Consider the following 23219-nt stretch of genomic DNA (forward strand, 5'->3'; position numbering starts at 1 on the left):
GATCTCTAAATGTAAAAGTGTCCGTTGTCGCTTTGTCTATCACAGATGAGTGGCCTGCCTTACGGAGGAACGTAGCGGTTGGTCGATAGTGGATTATGGCTAAGATAAAGAGGCTTAATACGTTAACGTGGCATGGATATATCGCTTAAAACCCCAAAAAATATCTATTATTATTCACGTTTGCTCGTAGAAGTAATAGATGGTGGAAGCTATTACTTAGCCGTCGCTTTTTAAGAAAAGAATTCCTTTCCGCTGACTCTGCACTCTTGCTTAAACGACTATATCGATATAACAGCACCCCGTTTTTTGGCTTTTCCTTTTAGGTAAGTTCGTCGGTCAGCGACTGACCCGACCCGGCTCAGCTCAACCTAACCCACTCCGATTAGTGATGGGCGCGAGTTGTATATCTCATGGCTTAAAAATAAAATAAAGTCCTTTAGTGATTTCTTCCAATATACCTTTTACAAGACAATCCCATAACCCTATCGGCCGTGGCGTTCTAGGCTAGTCGTCCTCCCCGTTGAAGTCCTTCTTGGTTGCTTCAAAACTCACCCGTCCTTTTCCGTATTACAGTACCTTTCCGTTTTCTCATACGTAATATGACGAGCGACCTTATCCTTACGTCAGCTGCCAGTATCACTAACTAGCACCAACCTTCCTGTAACATAAGCTGCTAGCTCTAGAGCATTTGAGCATATCAGAAATATTCAGAATAAGAAGGAACAGCAGCTCAAGCCCTTCTTGGCCGGGAACTTACGCTGCAACTACCCAGATAACGCTGAGCACCGACTAGTTCCATGTACGCCCGCGCTAGAGTGTGTCAGTGGGTAGCCGTGTAAGTCTGAACGCACACGTATGTCTGCTGCTCCAGACGACGAAGCGGGCATGAAGAAATCAAGCCTTGATGTACGTACCTGATAGCACCGTTCAAAATGATAATGGTAACGATACTTTGATGATTTCAAGGCTTGACGACGTAGGTGATAAGGCGTCGCCGGCTAAGATGACGAACCCGCATTGGGTCTCTCCGCTCGGGCAAAACTGGTATAAAGACCAGTCAAGTTAGAATCTAGGAAAAGTGACGATGAGGTTAGTAAGGACCCCAAGGAGATGTTTTGAATAGTAGTGAATTTTGCATAGCCTGCCACGGGTATATCGTGCTTAGCTAGTGGCCCTAGCGCTCCTTGGCACATTTTCTGCTCATTCAGAAGATGGCTTGTCCCCTACGTAAAGTCGCCTGACGAAATAGTGCTGAACTTATTTCGTTAGGATCCTATGGTAATTGCCGACGCCAGTTGTTGAATTGACGTCTTCTCAAATGCCCGTTCATCATCCAAAGTTCTCCGTACTTTGGAGATGTTTCGTGGAAAAACTTTCGTGAAGACAGACGAAAACTTGCAGAGTTATATTACGTACAGAAAAAAACAGAAGTAGTAGGGAGCATGTACCAACTGTTGTTATATGAACGAATAACGTAACGTGCCCGTCTACACTTTGCAAAGATGAAAGCCAACCTCAGAAATCACGAAGTTGTAGTAGCCCTTTATAAACGCCACTACCGTTCCCTTGCTGTACCTGACGTATGAATTGGATAAAGTCAAGGCAAAAAGTTGCAACGACCCGAAAGCCTGACAACAGAAACCGGCATATAGCATAACGGCACATCATATATCGTCTAAATGTGCTTGACATTATACCGAAGTTAGGAAAAACGTCGTCCTCAGTATTTCACAACGCTCTGCACGTTAATATTTTTTCTATATGTCAATTTGTAAAGTACGCAATCGCATGATGCAAACGTTCAGCGTGACCCATCTAAAGTGCTACTTCATAGTTCCAACACCAAACGTAAAAATGGTCAAGATGGACCAGTTTCGAACCAAGAGTTTTCTGAAATAGATTTGTTTGCAAATAGAGATACCCTTTTCCCTATCTGCACCCCAGCTAGGCAGTTCTACTGGCCACCGGATTTTAGTACCGGAGCCCCACCAGACAATTTAGCGTTCACCTTATATTGTACCGGGCAGTTCCGGTCACTTTGACCCTTACGGGTGATAACCAGGTAATAGGTTTTGTTGATCTCTGCAAGCTGGTAAGCAGCAAGGCTGCTTGCAACTGCCCGACCCTAGTCAAAGAAGCCGACACAAGGGGACACGAGTGACCTTGCCGGAGGTCGTGAGAGTAAAGTTATACTTCTCTCGTAAAACGTAGCTGCTTCCTGTTGGCTGACTGCCAGCAAGCGTTTGGAGCCAAGAGCTTTGAAAGCAATGGCGCACTTGGTCGTCGTCGGGTTATAGGTTCTCAGTTGATCTTCTTTTTCCATACGGTGATATACTTCTTACGTTCCCGTACACTGACGAGAATATATGGCAGAACAGTGCAATTTGTAAGACGTTTGGTTTCGCACGCGATTTGGTGTGATCACCGATAGCCAGTAACTTCAAATGCTAATATTATTATAGATAGTAAAGTAACGTATATAAAAGTTTGATATTGGGTAAAGGAAACCTTTGAGCTGACATTCGATTTTGATAGGTCCGATAACTTTATGTGCATAAAGCGATCTCTTAAATGAACCTTTTTAGGCTTGGGCCAATTTTATACTATGATATATATTTCAATAGCAGAAAAAGGCATTTTTTTAAGTAAAGCTGATCAATCAGTCTGATTGGAACGATTGGATATGTACTGAAGCTCTAATTATCGATCTCATCACTATGCTATACAAGGTACGACCTTAAATGTTACGAGTATAATACAATTTTAACATAGCACGAGTAATTTTGAGTGCTTTTTTAATTCTTAATGTTCTTATTATCATCCAAGCGATTCTCTTCATGCGTGCGCTATCGTATCATGTGCGACGTACGTTTACGTTTTCGCTTCCGATCTACGTAAATCGTTCATTAAGTTGATCCAGTATTCCTTAACCTGTAACACCCATTCAGCCTGGGTAAGAATACAATCCATTTGAATCTCTTAGTTAAGCTCTGCCATGTTTAGAACAGCGATTGCAAAGGGCCGTTTACATCAGTTTATTTATCTGTCAATACGAACATCTTGTCCTTCTCCGCGGGACCATCACAGCGCTGGGAGTGAAGTTACTGTTTCATTGTCTCCATTTCATTGTCCGTTATGATTATTTTATAGGGTCTCATTATCATACGAAGCAGTCGCCCCACGCACTCGTTTCGTATAGAAGGTGTGTAGATTTGCCCCGCGTGCTTTCGTGCATCGTGTTATAACCGTTGGCGCGACACCACTGTCCATCGCTTGCCGTCCCATCGGTGTTAGTGCTAATCTGCGTAAAAGAACGTATATATAAATACATGTATATGAGCCTCGGTTTGTCTGTGTAGCAGAGCGCCAACCTACCGTCCCGAGTTGCAGATCAACATCAGTAACGAAGCGGAATGACAACGCCAACGACTTTGCCAGCCAGCGTCTAATGGTCGTCACCCATCACGTAAAATCACAATATACCTGCAGGTAGACGCACGCTTTAGTTCTCCTACAACAACTACTGCTACAGTTAGCATTGCCCCGTGCTTTTGTACCAGGCTTTGTTGAGAAGTAGGCAGCAGCAGACCAACGAAGGCAGTACGATCGGGAAAAGAGACCCATCCGCTTATTCAGACATTAGCTGGACTCGTAAGGCCGAAGACGGAAGGGGAGCTACTGATTAGAGGCTACCTAGTCGGCCGCTGTCCCGATGAGACCTTGGGGATTTTTGTCGGTGGCATATCCGGGCAGAGCACACAGGATGCTGCATTAGAAAGGATAAGAGAACGAAATGCAGATAAAGAGTTCCATCTCTATTTTGACCTGAACGGGATTTTGGGACCGAAATGACAATACTCGGAGGAATAGACGCACAGCGCCATCTGCAGCTGAAGAGACCACTGCTGCAGCCGTCACTGTTTTCTTACTCGCTGCTATTGCAACTGCTGCTAAATAGGTGTTGACAGACGACAAGACCCCCGCTAAACGAACAAAATGGACTGCTACTAAGGCTGTGAGAGCTCGGCCAATCGATACTGTGGTCTATAGGGGACATTGTGACGAAGAACTAATAACAGCGCTATCACATGTCTCCCTATGTGTTCTGCTGCCTCATGCATGGACCATCAATAGCAGTCAACTCTTGTTAAGGGCATAGTAAATTTTACTCGATATAATGCCACCACAAGCTTTGGACATTGTGGTTTATACCTGGACATTTTACTTGTGCTATACTGATCTATGTTGCTCTTCACACCGTCGATGTCCTGGATCACAACATGAACTAGTCCGAATTCGTTCGGGCAAACTCATATTATATTTACGTTATTTGATTTTAATTTATAATAAAGAGTTGTATAGTACATCAGTACAGCATCAATTTCTTTACTCATAAGTCTCTAAACTTCGACAACAGACCAGGTAAACTTCTTTTACTTGTGTTCAAGAACAACCCCAATATACTATTTGCAATCCCACCCTTGAATATTTCTTCAAGGTGAAGTTTTCACTTACTCACATGTCACACAGACACAAACACATACGTCATACTTATATTAGAAAACAGAGTTGAACGCGATAGCCTCGTACAGAGAGCCTACGCACTTACAGACTTTTATAGGAGCACCCATGCAAAATTACGGGATTGCACCCATGTTGGTTTCATATTAATTGTAGGCCACACGTTTGTATAATGAACAGGCACGTACAAAAGTATTTACAAGCAAGTAATATACTCTTCTCTGAGAGCGTACCTACACATCATCCGCTTCGTTTAGCGGCGCCATTCTGCCCGTATGGATAGACTTATACGTCAAGCGAACTAAATACCTGAAGCAGACATCATTCAAATAGCACGCGGTCACTTACTAGCCTCTCTCCTACCTCGCGAAAGAAGAGTCCGTCTACGAATATGCGAACCGCCAGCGGAACGATTCTGTTCTACACTCGGTCCGGAGTTGTCGGAATAGAGGAAGTTGAACTACAAGAACGAAAACCCAATGGCGGCCGCTTCAAGCTTCCAAAATGAAACTGGGCTCGTGCTGGCCCTTCGGAACTGCGAGTGAGCCTGGCACGTTGGCTTGCCCTCTTTTGCACTTCAGTTGTTCGCTTGCCTGTGTGTACCTGGATAAAACAACGAGGACGACTTTTGTTCCGTTGAATATTCTTCGCTTTGTACGTTTTGGCAGATGCGAGAGCCAGATGACCTTGGCTTATTTCATTCAAATAAATCTACGGCAACGATATACGTCGACGTTTTGATGCTGCCAAGCAAATTTGCAACCTGACAATGCTCCTCAGAATTGCTCGGTTCGACTGACAAAAAGAAGCTGTACTTATTTTTTTTTACCTGATATTACAGCATGTTACACTTTCAAGCATCTCTTACAACCACTTTGGAAAAAAACTAACCTGCTATTTGATATCTTATAAGCCCAATATCAACTCCAATAAGCAACCATACTCAACATTATCTTGCTGAACCAAAAGAATAGAAGCGACCAAAGACGACATGTTGTCTTGATTTTACATCCGAAACACGAACGACTCAGAGCAGGGTGTTGCTCGTTGATGTCCCTGGTGGCAAGCAAGACATTGCGGGTTGGGATGGCCGCCTTCATCGTATACTTTAGAGAATCGTCGTTCCTCAGCGGTGGGACCCGCTGAGGGGTGGGGTGAATTGACGTGTTGGAGGGATAGGATTTTATTATTCAGCATACTTGTTATAAAAATCAGAATCCAGACATGTGCATACGCGCTATCGGGAGAACTCATGGTCACCACCGTGCACTCCAGCGGTAGCCGGATGACAACGTACGTGGGATATAATGGTTGAAGGGCTACCGTGTGTCTATGTATATGGATAGACGCTAAAAACTGATTTCTTCGTACCATTCTCTACTTTGTCGTATGATAGCAAACCGGCTGAAGTAAGGGGCATCAAAAAAAGATTTTAAGCAGGGTTACCACATCGAGCAATGGAAAAATACGTACGCTTTAGTGCCTGCCCTATGACGGTTACGATTGCGCAGCTAATATAACTTTAGGATCACCGGGATGACGAGGCTTCCTATTGCGGAACATGCCACTGTCAACTAAGTGCATCTCAACAAAGCCCTACATAAAAATAAACAAAGAAAAAACGTTCACTTGGTAGATAGCGACAATGGTTCGTAATATGGTGCTCATTATGCGTTTGTGGTAATTAATCTCAAGCGGGCATAATTATTAATGACATTTATATAACTAAGCGTTTATAATAAACTAATGTTTACATACGTGCTTGTTTGGCCTTCATAAGATTCTTCCAAGAGAAGGGTAATCTTGAGTTTGATACAAAAGCATATATGTGTATATTTGAATTATAAGAATATTTGTTGTGACTGGGTATTTTATTATTTCATTTCAAATTGTTTCTCATTTTTTTCAATCAGTTTTATCATTTTGAACAGAGGCGATTCTTGTCACTGTCCTTCTTATTGATGATCAGAATACTCTGCAAACTTTTTTTTGGGTTTTTTGAAGAGCTTTTCGATACTGAGTGTGAACTGCATCTTTTTTTTAATGAGATTATTGTGTATTTCCACAGGAACAGATTTGTGACTTAAATCAATAATTGCTAGACTCAGCTGGAGCATTCGAACAATGCCCATCCCGTCTAGTCAATTTTGCTTCGTATGCTTCCCCTTTACCCAAACAAACGTGTATTTTCAGTAAGCTTTTTTTGTTGCCCTTTTCGCCATTCACACGTTGGCGTTCACCTTATCTGAACACTGAGTAACATTAATATTCGTAGCAGGTTCCCTTCGGCAGGCAGGTCGTTGGTCTGTGTCCACCGTCAAGACTTTGAAGTCAATCAGCGCTACTGTTACATCTAGCTGCATCGAATAGCTCATGAATCGTAAACTAGCGAACCTCTGGAGCAGACAACGGGGAAATATACAAAAGTAAACTAGACATTTTGCGACTGTTTTGACACAACCTTCCGTCCGAGAGCTGACGCGTGGCACGCGCTAATGTGACACCAGAATGAGACGTCTTCTGATTACATAGTCCGTAAGTTGAGACACTGCGTCAAATCTGTGTTTTAGCAAGACGGCCGTTGAAGAAGAGGCGGGAAAGTACTTGGTACAACGGCCTGCCATAGCATTGTAAAACGGGTCGCCGCGTTACGCGTTTTAGTGGATCGTCACGCAAAAAAAGCAACCGTATGTTTGATGATCCGCGCTATTTGGACCCAAATTAAGGACAACAAGAGGATGCAAAAATTTGACCGAGTAAGCTTGGTAATGCTAATGACTAGAACTCGTTTTGTTATCTTCCTGGCATGTTTTATTTGTCATATCTGAGAAACTTTGCCTGAATTGCTTCTCAGATATTTCCACCTAATGATCGGTCGTAAAGTTAAGTCGAAGTGATGACTTCAAAGTTATACGTGTTTCAGAAGAATTTTAGCTTGAAGACTTGAAGGACAAGTTTGCCCCAACATTATGCCACAGTCTACGTTTTGTCTGGATAAGAATCTAAATCAGACACGACTGGTCTGCTCGTCTTCCCTAGAGAGGCCAATCAACCAGATGAGGAAATCTTTAGGATGCTAAAAGCCAGCCTGCCGTCAGCTAGATGAAAGAGGAAACCTCGCTTGTGATCGCCATCAAAGGGCCAATAAAAGAAGACAGAAAGGCGAGAAAAAATAAGGAGGGCTCGGATCGTCAGCTCCTTAAGGACAGGGCCTTCTCTTTGGGTTAGGCGCAACGAATCAAGACGGTCGTGCTTCTCTGAATTCCCTTTCTCTTTTCTCATCAATTTGAAAAGTTAGGCGGCGTCACTGTAGAAGCTAGCTGTTACTCAATCAGGCCTAGGTAATGACCTTGATCCTGAACACATGATGTTATCATAAGCGCAAACTAACGTTACCTTCTGTCAGAGAGGTATCTGTGACTGCCTCCTGTTTGGTCGTCCCGACAACGTCACTGTGTTGTAGTCAACGAGTAATACAGCACAAGACAGGAGTGCCAGTCATCGAAAGGTAGGGAATGTGGACAGTGATTGTTTGCTTGCCGACAGCCGTTGCTTGTACCGTGCCGTAGGAAATCGCAGTACTCTTGTTAGGACAGGTGTCGCTTCGAGCGTGTAAGGCCTGCGACACTTGTGTGTATATCATCCACTGGCATCGTTGGTTAGCGGACAGAGACTACTTCCATATAGAACACAAATGAAGACGCTCCGCTATCGAAAGGCTTATGCAGGAACTACCAGCCAGATGATGTTCCCGCAATTACCACGTGCTTGTAAGTTACAGAAGGCTATGCGTAGTATTGCACTGATTCGTTGCTATAGTATCCTTGCTCATTTTATTTCACTGTCTTGTACATAGAGCGATACTTCCTTTGTTTTATTCACAGCATTCTACAATAATTTATTGTTATAAATGTCGGCTATTAAATTCTCGAGACATCTAAAAGTCCAGCAGAGAATATGGACATAAGATACCTACAAATAGGCATTATGTCTTATTTATTTAAAGCCCGTAACGGAATTTGTAACTTAACTTTACGCATGATTTGAATAGTTACCAATTATTCGGGAACTTTTTTCAGTAATATTGACTGGACAATTAATTATTAGTATTCACTTTGAAATGTCGAAAGGCATTGTTGCTATTAACTGTGTCCCAAACTTCATCCTATTACAATACTAGATAGATAAGTACGATTATTTGGATGTTTATTTGGCGCCTCGTCCATGTAGCGACCTTTTTTTTTTGCAGAATTTAGTCCATATCTTTGCCATTTCTGCTTTGAGGAAGATTTGCGAAACAACGATCACAACAGGACCCTCCGGGTAGTGTTTAAGAATGAAGCCACGTAACAGTACGGTCTCGTTTCGAATGCAGAGAGAAAAAAGGTCGTCAACCTGGAAAATGACACATTTTCAATGAAGCGAAAGATCGTTAGGGTACAGCAAATGCCCTCAAGGGAACGTTGGAGCCCGCTGGGCACTATCGTACTACCCTATTTGAAGGCCCCTATCCGTACTACATAATCTAGCAGTCTTTACGCAGGGCCTGAAAATTGACATATACGCTATACGCCAATCACAAGGCAAAAAAAACTAAGAAAGCAAGACAGAGTAACAAATCCGGCCTTGTCAACTCCATTCTACGTCAGCATACTACTTTGGCTAACCGTGCTCGATTCCTCGCCACAGGGCGCTTTTTTGATCTGTAAGAAAAAATTCCTGGAAAATTACTACCCACTGTTCCGCCTATTATCGGCGGATGGACAAAAAACAATGACAGTTATAGTACCATAGACACCAAATCTACTTCGCCTTCCTCCAATAATAGTGATTTAAAGCTGCTCTTGCAGACTTAATTCACTCTTCTGCGTTTGTATTTTTTGGTCGACTTAAGATTGCTGGCTTGCTATACTCAGTTGACAGAAACAGGACATTCAACCCAAAGGTTTTGCTAGCGCTTAGCCAATCTATCAGGCGCGTCCGGTTCTATTACTACGTATACCAAGTGGAAAACGCCAGCGCAGCCGCTAGTGGCCAAAGCTGCATCTCCACACGAAGGTTCTCTGGGGATAATGCGGTCAGAGTGGGCCGGATGAGCATAAGAATGAATCGTCAACTATAAAAAAGGAAGTGTCACGAGCCACCTTCTAAAGAGATGGAGGAGTTACACAAAAACGACAAACTCGCATAACAGGAGTAACACAACGTGAAGGTACGGACGGGCGTAGGCCGAACACATCTGGCATCGCCTTGAATATAGGATCCAGCTCGTCGACAAAGGACATGTGTCAACACATTCATTTATTTGCTGCCTGCGACAATTCCAAAATTTCGCTAGTTCTTCTGAACCGAAGAAAAGCAAGCGAAACAGGACGTAGAAAGGAATTTGAGGAAGAACGTCGAGATTTTTTCACTGTTAATGCGCTCGTTCTTATTTGCTGAGTTCTAATTGGAACTGCCTGCTCCCTGCAAGGCACTCAATGACGGCCATTAAGTCGCTCTGTACATGCGCCCACGCAGACGTAGTATCCACATCCCTAAGCACCTTAAAAATAGCTTGAATTTCATTCAGTGCTCCCCGTTATTGGCAGCTCTGAAAATGCATTCCTTTTTTTCTTTGGTATTCTCTAGTCGCCAATTGTAAAAGATCCCAGCTGAGTTGCCGACGGCCACACATTCTCAGTTCTTTGTCAGTCGGCGAACTCGTCGGCCGTCCGCTGTTGTCTCGCAGCATCGAACCCGGTAAGGAAACAAACATCCGCTCAAAACATTGCTTTCTCTTCATTCTTCTATTGCTGATCCCCGTAGACTGCCTCCTTTGAAAAAAATTTTCACCAGGACAAAAGCTTTTCAAGAAGTTTGTCTCCCTGTACGGGTGTATCTCTTCCGAAATCTTCAGTCAGTTAACAAACCGCACGGCGTAGTATGACGAAAGCTTCAGAGAGCTTTGACAATACAGAGGTGGATGGATACAAATAATCAGAAGATTCCGCTCCTAAAGCTCCCCTACCCCTATTATTTATCGTGCTTCTTGCTAACGAACTTCTAAGTTGAAATAGCGCCGTGAGCAATAAGAAATCAAATGCACATGGTGGACAACGGATACGTAACCATACGAAGAACGACTGCTCCCGAAGAGTGAAGAACGGGGTACTGGCATATGATACGGACACCCAAAGGACGAGAGTCTGTGAGAAGACACACAAACAGTGGTGGCTGGCCACAGCTGCGCTTCCTGCTGACTTAACCGAGGGGAGACAAAATTGAACTACTCAGAGGTCCAGATTTAGAAATCTGTGTGGAGGAACAGAACAAGCCTGACGCAAAGAAAGCAGGCCTTCAGGAGCGTCGTCTGGTTACTTCTTTAAGTGCTTATTGAAGGGTGAGCGTATGTCCGGTTTTGGTGTGCCTCATTGACGCCCGACGTCGTTAGCTCGCTTTGTCCCATTCCTTAATCGTTTAAACATCGCCTCGCATCCGTCCAATCCGGATGTAGCAGCGTTCGCCTGAAGGCTCCGTCACCCCCCGAGCTTACCCCGCGACAGACTAACAGCGGTCCGGTCACGCCTCTTCTGTGGTTATATGGCTATAAAGACGTGGCTGAGTGTTGCGCACACTACCGAAAAGGCCGAACAGGAACTTCGCTATTTTAGCGAAGAGTTGGAAAAGTGAATTACTAGTCAGATGAAAGATGAAATTTATTGCATTTCAACTCCTGATCGTAGTAGGAAAATACGTCTTCGTACATCCAATACATACAAGCATCTATCGTACAAGGCTTTCCTTACCTGCATATTCATGAACTAAGGTTTCTCACGCTGGCAAGCGTGGGACCCATCTAAATTAACAGACTGGGACATTTCTGCTCGCTAAACGCTATCAGCCATTCGTATGACATGTGCATAATAGGAAAAGTGTGTGAAAAGGAGCTGTTAATTACAAATAAAGGCTAGATTTCCATGGGAAGAAGATTTCTGAGGTGAAGTTCTCCAAATTTCACTGCGCTATTGTTTTTTTTTTTTTTTTGTTACTCGCAAGGGCCTTCGCATTTACTTATAGACAGCTATTGGCTGACTTATGACGTTAATTTCAATTGTTCTGGTTAGAAGCACGTCTTTGGCCGACTGGCATTAGTTTCCCGTGTGCGCGCGATACTAACCCTCCGATTGGTCGTCGATCTATTCGATCCGACTTATCGTTGGTTGCCTTCGCTGGTCGACATTCGGCAGATGGGGAGCTGATAACTGTGGAATCTGACGCGTTGTTGCGTGAACGGACTATTGCTACTATTACTACTATTCTACGACTTCTAGCGGATGGTCTGCCGGCGAGCCTTAATCCAAAGGGCGAGGTGCTCAGGGGTGACGCAATCCTGGACTTCTTCCACGTCGCTAGTTGCATGTTATTGCGTTCCAACAGACGTGAGCAGCGATCGATTTGCCAAATAGCCAGCCCACAGAAAAAAGCTCGAGCAGAAAACAGAAGTCCTATCGAGTATTAACGAAGCTAAGCGAGAAAAACACACATAGCGGAAAAAGAGCTTTATGTGCAGCCACTGAAAGCAATGACGACGCGTAGCAGAACTGATGAATCGCTCGGCCACAGCGATGTCCCACTAGGCGGTAGCGCCATAATGAATGTGTTTCTATTGCTGTTTTTCATGGCCGTTATGATGGCTGGCTGTCACGCCGTACATTGCCTATTTATAGTTACAGATTTATTCAATTGTCACCAACGGAGCTGCACCTCTAATTAGTGAGTCTCTATATCTACCACCCCCTTCAAGTTTCAGATTCTGATAATCAGTCAACCAACCACTTAAACCAATCCGTACTCGGCTCTCGTTTTCGAATAACGACACGGTACAACTGAACATTTGCCTGATAGCCTATCTGGAATAAAGTTTTATTTATCAAAAATCACGCATTTCAATATGATCAGACGATGCCATGTGGGATCACGTCGTCTGATCATTGTTAAAACCACGTTGATAACGTTCTTGCCGATCTTAGAAAAATCACCGCACCGGCTACTCGGCGACTAAATCAAACACCGAATTTCAGCTACAAAATCGATAAATGGAAAGAGCTACTTTACATCTACACTTATTTTGTACGAATAAAATCAGAATAGGTCGCGTTGGATATGGGACCATACAATCTACATTCACTTGAAATTGAACTTGACGCTACCCTTTGCCTGACGGCAAGCACGATTCCGCTTTGAAGGGATGCACTAACCTAAGCGAATACGTGGAACAGCGTATTAATCATATCTAAACAGTAGCTCTTTGCTGCTTCTCTACCTATTAAGTGGAGCATCAAAAACGAAATATAAAATGCGTACTACGAGAAACTAAACTAATATACCTTTGCTACGTCAAATATCGTAGATAGAGAGGCTTATAAGATAGCGTCGAACAATAACAAAAGGACGCTATACTGGCCCAATATGTAATGAGACACAAAAAGCCTGCACGTGTTTAACCTTATTTTATTTAAAATCATTTTCAAATATGATATTTGCGCCTGAGCCTAATGTGGACGAAAACTCAATTTCGAGAATAATCCTAGAAACTTGAGTCAACCCACCGGGAAATATATCCGCGCACGCGTCTCAAGTTCGCTGAAAATGGATCCGCGTAACAGTCACTAGCAGAGTGTTAAGCTCCGTGGGCAGTGCGTGTTAGCAGAAGCGGCGGCAGCTGCGACGTTAGCATTGGCCGCAACTTCAATACCCAAATCCATAATGGTGAAGGAGCACAACGGCAGCCCGAAGTGAGCCACCGAATTTGACTGTATTCATATACATACGCATGAAATATATACCGTGCAAACCTCTTGGCCTCTGCTGATATCAGTGACGAACGGATATTGTATTTATCGACTCCATTTAAATCCTTGACTTAATCATCATGAGCGTCACGAGTAACTTCCACTTTACTCCAAGCCGTTTCGTATATTCCTGAGTTTAGCTAGTTGCTTGGGCAATATTCATTTTTTTTTTTTATATATACCACCAACTATGCTATTATGTTAGCAGACGATTGACTATGTGTATCATTACTTGTTGCCTTACGACCACTTTGTCCTGTGTGTCGTCGACATATTGGTAGAGCTGGATTGTCGAAAATCATTGCTTACCGAGTTGATTTCGACAGTATCAAACAACATCGCAAAAAGGTTACTCAACCCGTTCTTGGGTTGTGTAACTTTGTGAAAACCAACAGTTTAGGACCCGATACCTAAGAAATTTAATCTAATTTTACTAGTTTGCTATATACAAGTACTAGAGAAAGCTATATAAAAGCTAATTAGCTCAGCTAACATAGTTTGCTTTTTGTCCACAGATTGAAGTATCAAGTTTACTAGACTTGTTCATACGAGCAGCGTCACGCGTTTCTGAGTGTGACGTCTGACTTCAAGTATATCAGTGCGCAGAACGGGAAAGAAGAAAGAAAACGAGCCTTTAGTTACGGTTGAAGTGAACGTCGATACCCTGATTCAATCTAGTTAGCGTCATGGCTCCAAGCAGTTGCTGCCTACTCCGGCATGACATCACTTTCGACTGTTTCTTTCTACTCTCTCTTCTTGCATATCGAAAGAAATTCACACGGATCTCGCCATATCGATACCGCCAACTAAGACCAAGCATCAATATATGTTTCCCACCCTAAAACTCGTATGCGAGAGCGAATAGGGGTTATGTGCACTGGCTTCGTCGTATGATACGCTATAGTCCGAGCTATTTTCCAATCCTGTTCCCCCAGTCCAGTCGGAACTGCTGTACCTTTTCTGTGCCCGGCACCAACTCGTATACGTCACTTAGATTTTTTTGTGGGCCGCCGCTTGTGCTACTTCTATTTAGGGCTTTTGGTCGTCAGTTCCCGGGCACTACGTTCAAACAATTTCTAACGTCGTTCGTTGCACAGGGGTGCGAGTTCGAGCTTGGACAAACCCCAGTTTCGACTCCCTGTTCCTGGATACAAGTAGAATCGTCCATCCTCTCTCTATAAAGGGAACCGAACGAAAACAATTTCGAATTTTGATTTTGTATCTACCTAGCTGCCTCCCCCGTCGTCGATTTCTCTCTGTCTTTCAGTCAAGATCGCTCAGGTGTAACGTTCCGAAGCAAGTGGATAGGACACATAGGATGTAGGTGCTGTTACCGACGAGGTAGCGTGGATTGAGGCGAATGATGACCGCGGTGCTTGCTGGAGCGCAATGTTAGCGGAAAAGTCTTGTCGACTCCGTAGATATCTGTCCGGTAAACAACCACCCACTGTCGGTGCGGCCTTAGCGTTGGCTGCATGAGCGTACAAAGTGAAATGTACACCCCGTCGCTCTTTCGAGCGATTGTCGCTATCCGGCGAACTCGTGGATAGCATAGTCACGGGGGAAGTGACTCAACTACCGACGTGAGGCTTTAAAGCGGGGGGGTGGTTTGGGTGAAAGGAAAGGGGAATTGGGCGCAAACCATAGTTGGGCGAAGGGCCCTTCAATGGATAACGCTATTCGGCCTAGCATGACGTTACATGGCAAGGCGGATATCGTAGCTGCTAACATCCCCGCAACCAGGCCACAGGATCTACGGCCATCCATTCGGCGAAAAGGACTCCTGCTTCAGGAAGCGGTGGGGTGGGAGAGAGCTGTGCGGTATGTGATATCGGCCGTAAACTGTTTAGGCCATTTTTCCACGTGGCGAACGAATTTCGCTGTGGCCGCAGCTCATAAGTGCTACCACAACCAGACGACTGGTGGTGTGGCAAGCGCCTCGTACAGCGAGGCTCGGTTTAGAGAGAAAGTGACGAGAAGCGAGAGAGCGAGATTCGCAATGTTAAACTGAATCGAGATAAACGCCCAGAAGATGAGAATGAGAAGCCGAAAGGAGTGAAAGGGCGAACTGGAATGGCATCACGAAGGAAGCTTTGCCGAAACTCGAGGTAAACAAACCCACCCAAGTGGATAATATAATATCGTTATGTACGTTCAGCCATACACATCCATACGCAGCCACAGAGGTACTGATTTAAAATTGTGTGCGCCAAACATCGACTCGAATATGTGTGTCGATGCAATAAGATTAGAAGATGGTGCCAGTTCAGGAGTAGGGAGAAAACGCCTAACCTATCATAACACGTTTGCACAGCCGGAAATGTTTAGGAGGGAGGGGGCAAAGCTGGCTAATTGTGAAGAAATATCTGACACAAACTTTGATCAAGCAAATTATAATAACTTGTTATATTTACGAAATATATGAGCATAAATGATAATAAGAGGGTTTATTCATCAAAAATAATTATACCAGAAAAAAAAATGTTCCAAAATGCATAATTGATGAGCATAGTTTTTTCCTTGATGACAACCTCATTTTAAGTAAATACAGTTATTGTGCATGTTAAAAAAAAAAACTTGAAAATAGGTCTATAAAATTTCCATTATATTTTTCGTCAACATGAAACTTATTGCATTTGTATCACTAGAACATTGTACACTACACTCGAGGCCGGTTACTATGTTTGGCGTTAGAAGTTTTCTATAATTAGACACACCAGACCATAAAACAAAACTTATCGATATGTGGACAATTTACCTAGGGTTATTTATTTCCGAAATATTTATATCTTAGGTACACGTACTAATAATAAAACATATTCAGATATACAAATGTACACATGAGCAGTCAACAGGTCACACACGTAACGATACCAAGGTACAATGAGCTCAAACACAGCTGTCAAGAATTACGTGAAACATACGAAACGAAAAAACCTTCTATTTACCGAAAGCGTGCGTGACGTGATGCGACTTTTAGCTGTGTGCAATGATGTACCGTTTCTGAAAAAGTACGTCTGACAAATGCTGACCATTTCCATGGAACCTGTGGACCTGTAAGTCATGCCGGTAAAAGTAACCTCCATGAATTTCACTGTTAACCCTTATAAGTTATGGGAAATACGAGAATCGGCAGAGTTTTAACAACTTCCCTCACAAGCTTGTAACCTTTAGAGATTTTAGACAAGTGTTTATATTTTTTTTTGTCGACACGACAAAGGGACAACCTAGGAGGACCAGCAGGATAAGAACAATATTGAGAGGTTTCTGTGTGCTTAAGTTAGTTTTTATTAGTTAAGCTGGGTCAAATTTCCTAAAACTAAATTTATTTTCTGTTCGACACTCAAATGTGACAACACTTCTGTTTTTACCTAGAAACTCGGACTCGGATATATCTGCCGTTGCTCGGAGAGCATGAATGATGTGATTCTGTTAGCGGCAGCCGAATTTATTAGGATTTCCTTTGCCAGCTAGATACACTGCGAGACATTACTGTGGTCAGCTGAAGGAGTCGAGTGATATTCGGTAGCGACCACCGTGTAAAATCGATATACAGATATGCTCGCACACAGCCAGACCTATGTTCAATACGCCTATGAAAGCCACCTACTTTTCCCAATTCTATCTACTACAGAAAAGAAATCGAAGACTACGCTTGGTGGCACGTAAGCAAAGAGAAAAAATAACCGGAGAGGAAATAGGTGGGGAGTATTTTACATTGTGCTTCGGTCGAAGTTGCTCCGCCCGACACCAACAACGGACGTCATAGTCAATAGCTGCCTCATCTTGGCTGGTCTTCTAAAGCCTCTATTTGTTTGTTGTTATTTATATTTGGTTAGTCAGTCAGGGACTGTTATGCTTCACGGACTGATTGAGCTGTCACTTATTATTATTATGCTTGACGGCAACTAGACGTACGAAGTAGCAAACAGCATGTTGTTCCTTCGTAGATTGATCAGATCGTGAAAATTAGATAATATGCAGGATCTCTGCCGGCATTCGTCGTCAAACCGATTAACGTATATAAAATGGCACGAGGGTAATTTGGAATGAAAAGCGCCAAAATAATTGAGTGCACACATGTTGGCCGGATGTGGTATTGAACACGGCAAACATGTCCTAATGCTAGGCAGATTTAGGCCAAAAAGAAATCCGTTCTTTTTTTTAGGAATAGTTAAACTCTACTGTACGACAATGTTATTATTCATTTCGATGGTAACCGAGATGTTATATGTGATTTTGGCATGTTCACGGTTTTTTACACTTTTAAGAGGATTCGACAGTCTCCTGATGATCTCGTCTGTTGTCAATAGTGGATTATCGCAATTTTTTTAACATAAAATAATGAAGAAAAGATAAACAGCTTATAAAAAATGATAACCGCACAAAATTGTTGTGATAAACGAAAGAGAAGTAGTGTTCTTCTTCTTAATAATAATAAAATTATGTGTGATGCCTACCTGAAGCCTAAGTCATTATAAGCAGCTTTGGAAATATAACTTTAATATATTACATAGAGTGTTCAAGGTTGAAAAGAGAGATTTCATTAGAGGATAGACATTAAGAAAGTAAACACGAGGACTTACCAGGAGGATTTAACATAATAATAGTTTATTAGGCTCTCTCATTTGCGAGGAGTATTTACGCGTTTCGTACCCTTATAGAGAATCCTTGTACTCACATGTTATAAAATCGATTCTTTGGGTTTTCAACCTTGTGAAAATTACGTGTAGCACTAATGGACTTAAAGCTACCTGTGCCTAAAGCCTGGGACGACAAGGGTACTTAGAGAAGATAATTTTATATGTTTTATTGACCTACCTTTCCATTTAAGATTTGACTGAAGTAGTGACGGGGCTCGTAGACGGGCTCAATATTCTTATTCTTCCGACACACTTTATACAGTCTTTACATGCATATGTTCATAAACATTATGTATCAAAAGAAGGCGTAGAATGGTTGAAGTGTTCCATTGTACAATAGCTAATTGTGAAGCACGACCTATGATGCAATCTACCCCCCAGCTGTACTCATTGTGCAAATGTGCATACATTTTATGAGCTGTAGCTCCTAGCGACTAAATTCCAACGAACATGTAACGTTGTAGCAACAGAATCGCGCGAGATGTGACCGGAAGTAATCAGCTAGTATGTTTCCGGTTCATCCGAGCCCTTTTCGACCATTTCTAAACGTTTGCTGCAAGATCTGAGCTCCCAGTTTCCGGTGACAGCGGAGGACAATTTGACGGTTTTTAGAACCCTCAAGCTTCAATTAACAATTTCGACTCCGTTAGAGACCGAGCTTTTTCGAGTTGGCAAGCGAATGAAAGACGTGCCTTAGGCGAGGGAATCCGACTACTCAACTACAAAGGTCGTAGATTAAAGGCCAAACTATGCAGGGTCCCCTTTCTTGCCCCATAGTAAAGCTTAGTATATATCCCTTAAATGAAGGTCTTAATGCCAGGGGTTCGTGAACTCACCTCATGGTCGCTTGCAAAAGGCATTTGAATAGAGATTTCTATTGCTGTGGGTTTCTGACAGTAAAAGCCCGTTGGAACAATTCGAAAGATGTCCTCGATTTGGCCGAAGGACACAAGACGTTTGAGAGAGAAAAAGTTTGAAGAAGGGCACTTGACCTCAGGTAGTACTATTCTTTTGCAATCCGTGAACACGACGAGGAATATATAAACAGTAGGACGGATAGGTAAATAGCAGCCTTCTATTGATTCGGACGGTGCTAGGTTAAGACATCTTAATTAAGATGTCTTAAGACATCCACCGTTGGAAATAGGAAAGTTAAGAATACACGTAGACGTTATTTTGGGCTGGCTATCTGCTGCGAAATGGGGGCGGTTCAATATGCTTTACGACCACCAATTGGTGCTTGAAGGGTATTACAGCGTTTGCATATATAGCCCCATGCTAAATTTTCTAATGATTTTCTGTGCAACTTATATAGATCCGCTGTCAACCTATCAGACTATAGTGTATAGCAAGCCCCCAATCAAGCAAATCAAAATTTCAAAAAAGTGCGATGATCTGCTCTTTACACATTTATTTCCATTTTTCAATGAAAATAAAAGACACGTACTACGGCTATATCAGCATTAAAGCCGCATACATACGATATTTGGTTCATTGTTCACAACTGTTGACGATGCAAGGGTCGCCAATATTCCAGTGCAGTCGTCTTGTGTGTCGGTTGGCACGAATTCTGGGACTACGAGAGTTAATTAAGTTCTCTTCCAACCAGCGGTCCACGCTGCGTCAACTATTGTTGCATCTAGAATTGCAGCTTTCAAGAAAAACCGACATCAATACCGGATCTGATCGGTAATTCAGCTATGAACGAACCAACGCGGTGCTAAGCTAGAAGAATGGTGCGCTAAGACGCAACAAATACTGGCAAGCTTCGTTGGCAGCACTGGATATCCAGTTTGGAGCTTCCTGCGTTGGCCTCACCTCGCAGGTTACTTCAGAAGCCTGTTTTTCGTTTACTATCAGTATTCCGACTGTTAAGGCCGAGATTAACGAGTCAAAAAAATCAAGTTCCGACGACAAGGATGTGACATTATCCTATCAATATGGAACTTCGTTATGGCGTTATCAAAGTCTCGTCATTTGTTGACGAGATGGGCCGTCAATCCTATCAGCCGACATCCAGCCGCTTGCTATGGTAATATGTTTACAGAGATTACTTGTTAGACATTTTATATTCCTACTGGGCAGTGTGACATGGATACAAACATACAACAGACAATGCGATAGTGATATAATACCGTTGTAATCATACAAGCAGATAAACAGAGAAGACCTCCTCTTCTGAGAGACGAGAGCGGGATACGTACATACGTAGACCTTATATAAAAGGCATGGGGCAAAAGAGATATAGTTCACGAGGGCCTACGGCACGAAGCCAAGTACATTACTTTATTGAGTCCATTACCCACTGGTAGCTGGCACCACTATATCACAATGTTTATCTTCTCGTTGCCGTTATTACCATGGAAGCTTAGATAATCTCTCTCTCTCTCTCTCTCTCTCTATCTATCTATCTATCTATCTATCTCACTCTCTCTCTCTCTCTAGAGAGAGATCGAGAGAGAGAGTGAGAGTGAGTGAGACGACAGTTAGTCCTACTTCTGTTGACCGTGCTATGCGGCTATAACAGTTTTTGCTGCTGAGGTCTTCGAAACCGAACGTTTAGTGGGCGACTGACCACGGAGCTTTGACCGACGAAATGAGTAAATAAATAAAACCGATGCTGTCAGGCCAACGGCAAAATTTTCGAATAGTGTTATCTTGTTCTTGCCGTACACTTTTATTCAAAACCGCTCAGCGCTTCGCTGTTGTGGATACCGTCGTTTGTGTAGCTGATACGATTCCCCTGAGAAATAGCTATAATACGATTTGCATGACTGACTAATTATTCGCATTTAAGTATTCCCCTACATTGTAGTGAACAAAAGTAAATTTTCTATTGCAGATTTTACCTTATATAGCACAATACTAAACAGTCGTAATGAACCTAGATTCCGAAGGCCTACTTGTCGTACGAAATAATTCAAAAATATACTATGCTAAAAATAAGGAAGCCGAGACTGTTGCATATAATCATATTAGTATATTTCTTTTTTTATTCTTTACACTCTTCGTGGATACTCGTAATTGGCTTCTGTGACGATGAGGGGATCGTACACATATATTTTCATATAAGTTTATTCTTATAAGTTGTAATTAACAGCTATGATGGCTAAAGCCCCTTCAAATTGTATAGTACAAACAAGATTTGAGAATATTAGGATTGCAGTTGGGTAAGATGGACATGTGCGCATAGGAACGAACAGGTTTCCAGGTAAGAACGAAGTAAGCGTAGTGCTGGTTGAATTAGATGAATAATACTTTCCTAGCCATAAGCACGCTTTCACCAACATATATTTTGAAAATACAGATGCACCCCACAATAATGGTTGTGACCCCAAATGTAGCTATGACATATGTTCGTACCAAAAACTTATCTGGCATGACTCCAAAGGTGGCTCACCGATTATGGCCTATAGCATTTGTCAGTGTTATCTATTAACAGGCAAAAGAGAGGTATACGTCGTCCCGACCTTAGGAACATAGTGGTAGAGTAGGTGTTCGCGTGCGTATGCAGTATTTCGTTGTTCCCTGTCCTTCTATACGCCGTACACAAATGCGTCACAGAGCATAAGCATGAAATCCTCAGATTTGAACAAGTACGGAACTCCTAACCTTCCCAAAGTCTTCCAAGCTTTGTGTTCAGCTCGCCAAGATTCTCCAAGCCTTATTTTTCGCTTCATGTACTACTCATGCTCACGTTTCCGGGGCTATATGCATAGCTACCTAAACTTTGTCCACTGATACGAAAATACATTAGACTAGTAAAACTAGATGCTTCGAATCTTATTTCGTGCGTCACCATTAGCTATTAATTCTACTAGACCTGCAGACTACCATTGCTAACACTTTTTCCTTGACCTTTGTCAGGCTCTTGAAGCTAATTCGCAGGCGACGAAGCTGTCCTTTTCTATATCTATAACATCGTTTCCTTAAAAAACTTTGTCCAAGGCAGGGTGTGATCCGTACTGGCTTGGACCTGCTCTAAAGCTAAGACACATTTTTTTTCCGTATTCTCTCGCGAAAAAGAAAATAAGGAACCAAAAAGACGCAGAACAGAGAGAAGTAAGGAATATTGCGTACCGAAAATGGCCAATACCTGTTGATATTCAATAGAGTTATTTAATTGTTTCTATGAAGTACCACTATTCATAGACATTACTTATAGCATTTAGGGGCGACCAGTCAACTAGTCAGTTCCGAACACAGACGCTTAGAAAGATATTTTCAAAAAAAGATGACCAATTTCCTTAGGTTCCACTCGTAACTTTCGAAATTAATTTTAAGACTTCGATCCGTTCATTTTTCAACTTTATTCGGCTTTATTTGGAAATTTTCGGTTAAATTTAGATTTATAGAGTTCAAGATTTCAGCAGCATAGCTCAAAAGCCACTTCTGACAGAGCTGAATTTCTGATATAAAAATTAACAATCGTTCTGAAAACCAATATTTTTATGAATTAGGTCGTTCAACAATTAGTCTGTTTTTTTTCTGCTTTTTTGAATATTTTTGTTTTTTGTTTTCTCAAGCTCTCTTTTCATTTCTATGGTCTCTGGCATGCTATCGACCCAAAATGTCTAGCTGCGATATGTTTAAGTGACACTGTAGCGAGTTTACACTTAGTTATTAGTAAGTGTAAGTGTAAGTAGCGTGATGATGCATTGATTAGTATTAAAAATTCGCATCCCGAATAAATATCGAATTGAAGCCATAATCGCGGTAGACGGTGATAGTATTAGATAAATTAGACTAGCAGGAACGATACTTTTCGTATGGGCAACAAATTCCGTCGAAATATCTGTTTTTGTTTGGCTACAGCACGGAAAAAGTCTTCAGTGAGGGTGCACCACGCTGTGTTTTTGTTACCGTGTTTGCTGGCCCTGTCGGCGCCTTCATGGCGGTCTTGTTGTCTTTTTTTTGTTAAGTAGTCATACTGGTTCTGATTTTTCTACAGAGAACATTCACTACTGTTTGAAAAGTACTGCTTAGCTGGAGGGTATTGGGAAAAGTGGTGATTAACATCTTATTTTTAAAGTGTTGACCAATATGTGAGGAGTATTGGCTATCGTTTGGATTCTACCTGGCGTCGACCTCGGCGACACGGTCTCCGTTGCCCAATAACTCGGCAACACCTGAAAATAACACGAAAACGATCTAACGGATTTGTCTTTTTTTTCTTCGGGTAATAATTGGCTTACTACGAACTTCTTTGTTTGCTTATGAT

General features: G+C 42.5%; 1 protein-coding gene and 1 long non-coding RNA gene across 10 annotated transcripts in view; one reads left to right on the forward strand and one right to left on the reverse strand.

The window, feature by feature from the left end:
• The window catches only part of LOC111243940 (uncharacterized), a 253678-nt gene that overhangs the window by 196222 nt on the left and 34237 nt on the right, over positions 1 to 23219 (forward strand). The gene's annotated exons all lie outside the window — the stretch shown is intronic.
• LOC147757617 (uncharacterized) overlaps positions 20939 to 23219 on the reverse strand; it is a 33681-nt gene continuing 31400 nt past the window's right edge. The window contains exon 2 of one of the 3 annotated variants that reach the window (XR_015320978.1): positions 20939 to 23127. This is a non-coding gene — a long non-coding RNA (uncharacterized LOC147757617). The remainder of the gene's footprint in view (positions 23128 to 23219) is intronic. The other 2 variants (XR_015320976.1, XR_015320977.1) reach the window with 2 other exon arrangements.

The sequence above is a fragment of the Varroa destructor genome, unplaced genomic scaffold (assembly GCF_002443255.2).
Source record: "Varroa destructor unplaced genomic scaffold, Vdes_3.0 BEIS01000002.1, whole genome shotgun sequence".
NCBI classification, from domain to species: domain Eukaryota; kingdom Metazoa; phylum Arthropoda; class Arachnida; order Mesostigmata; family Varroidae; genus Varroa; species Varroa destructor.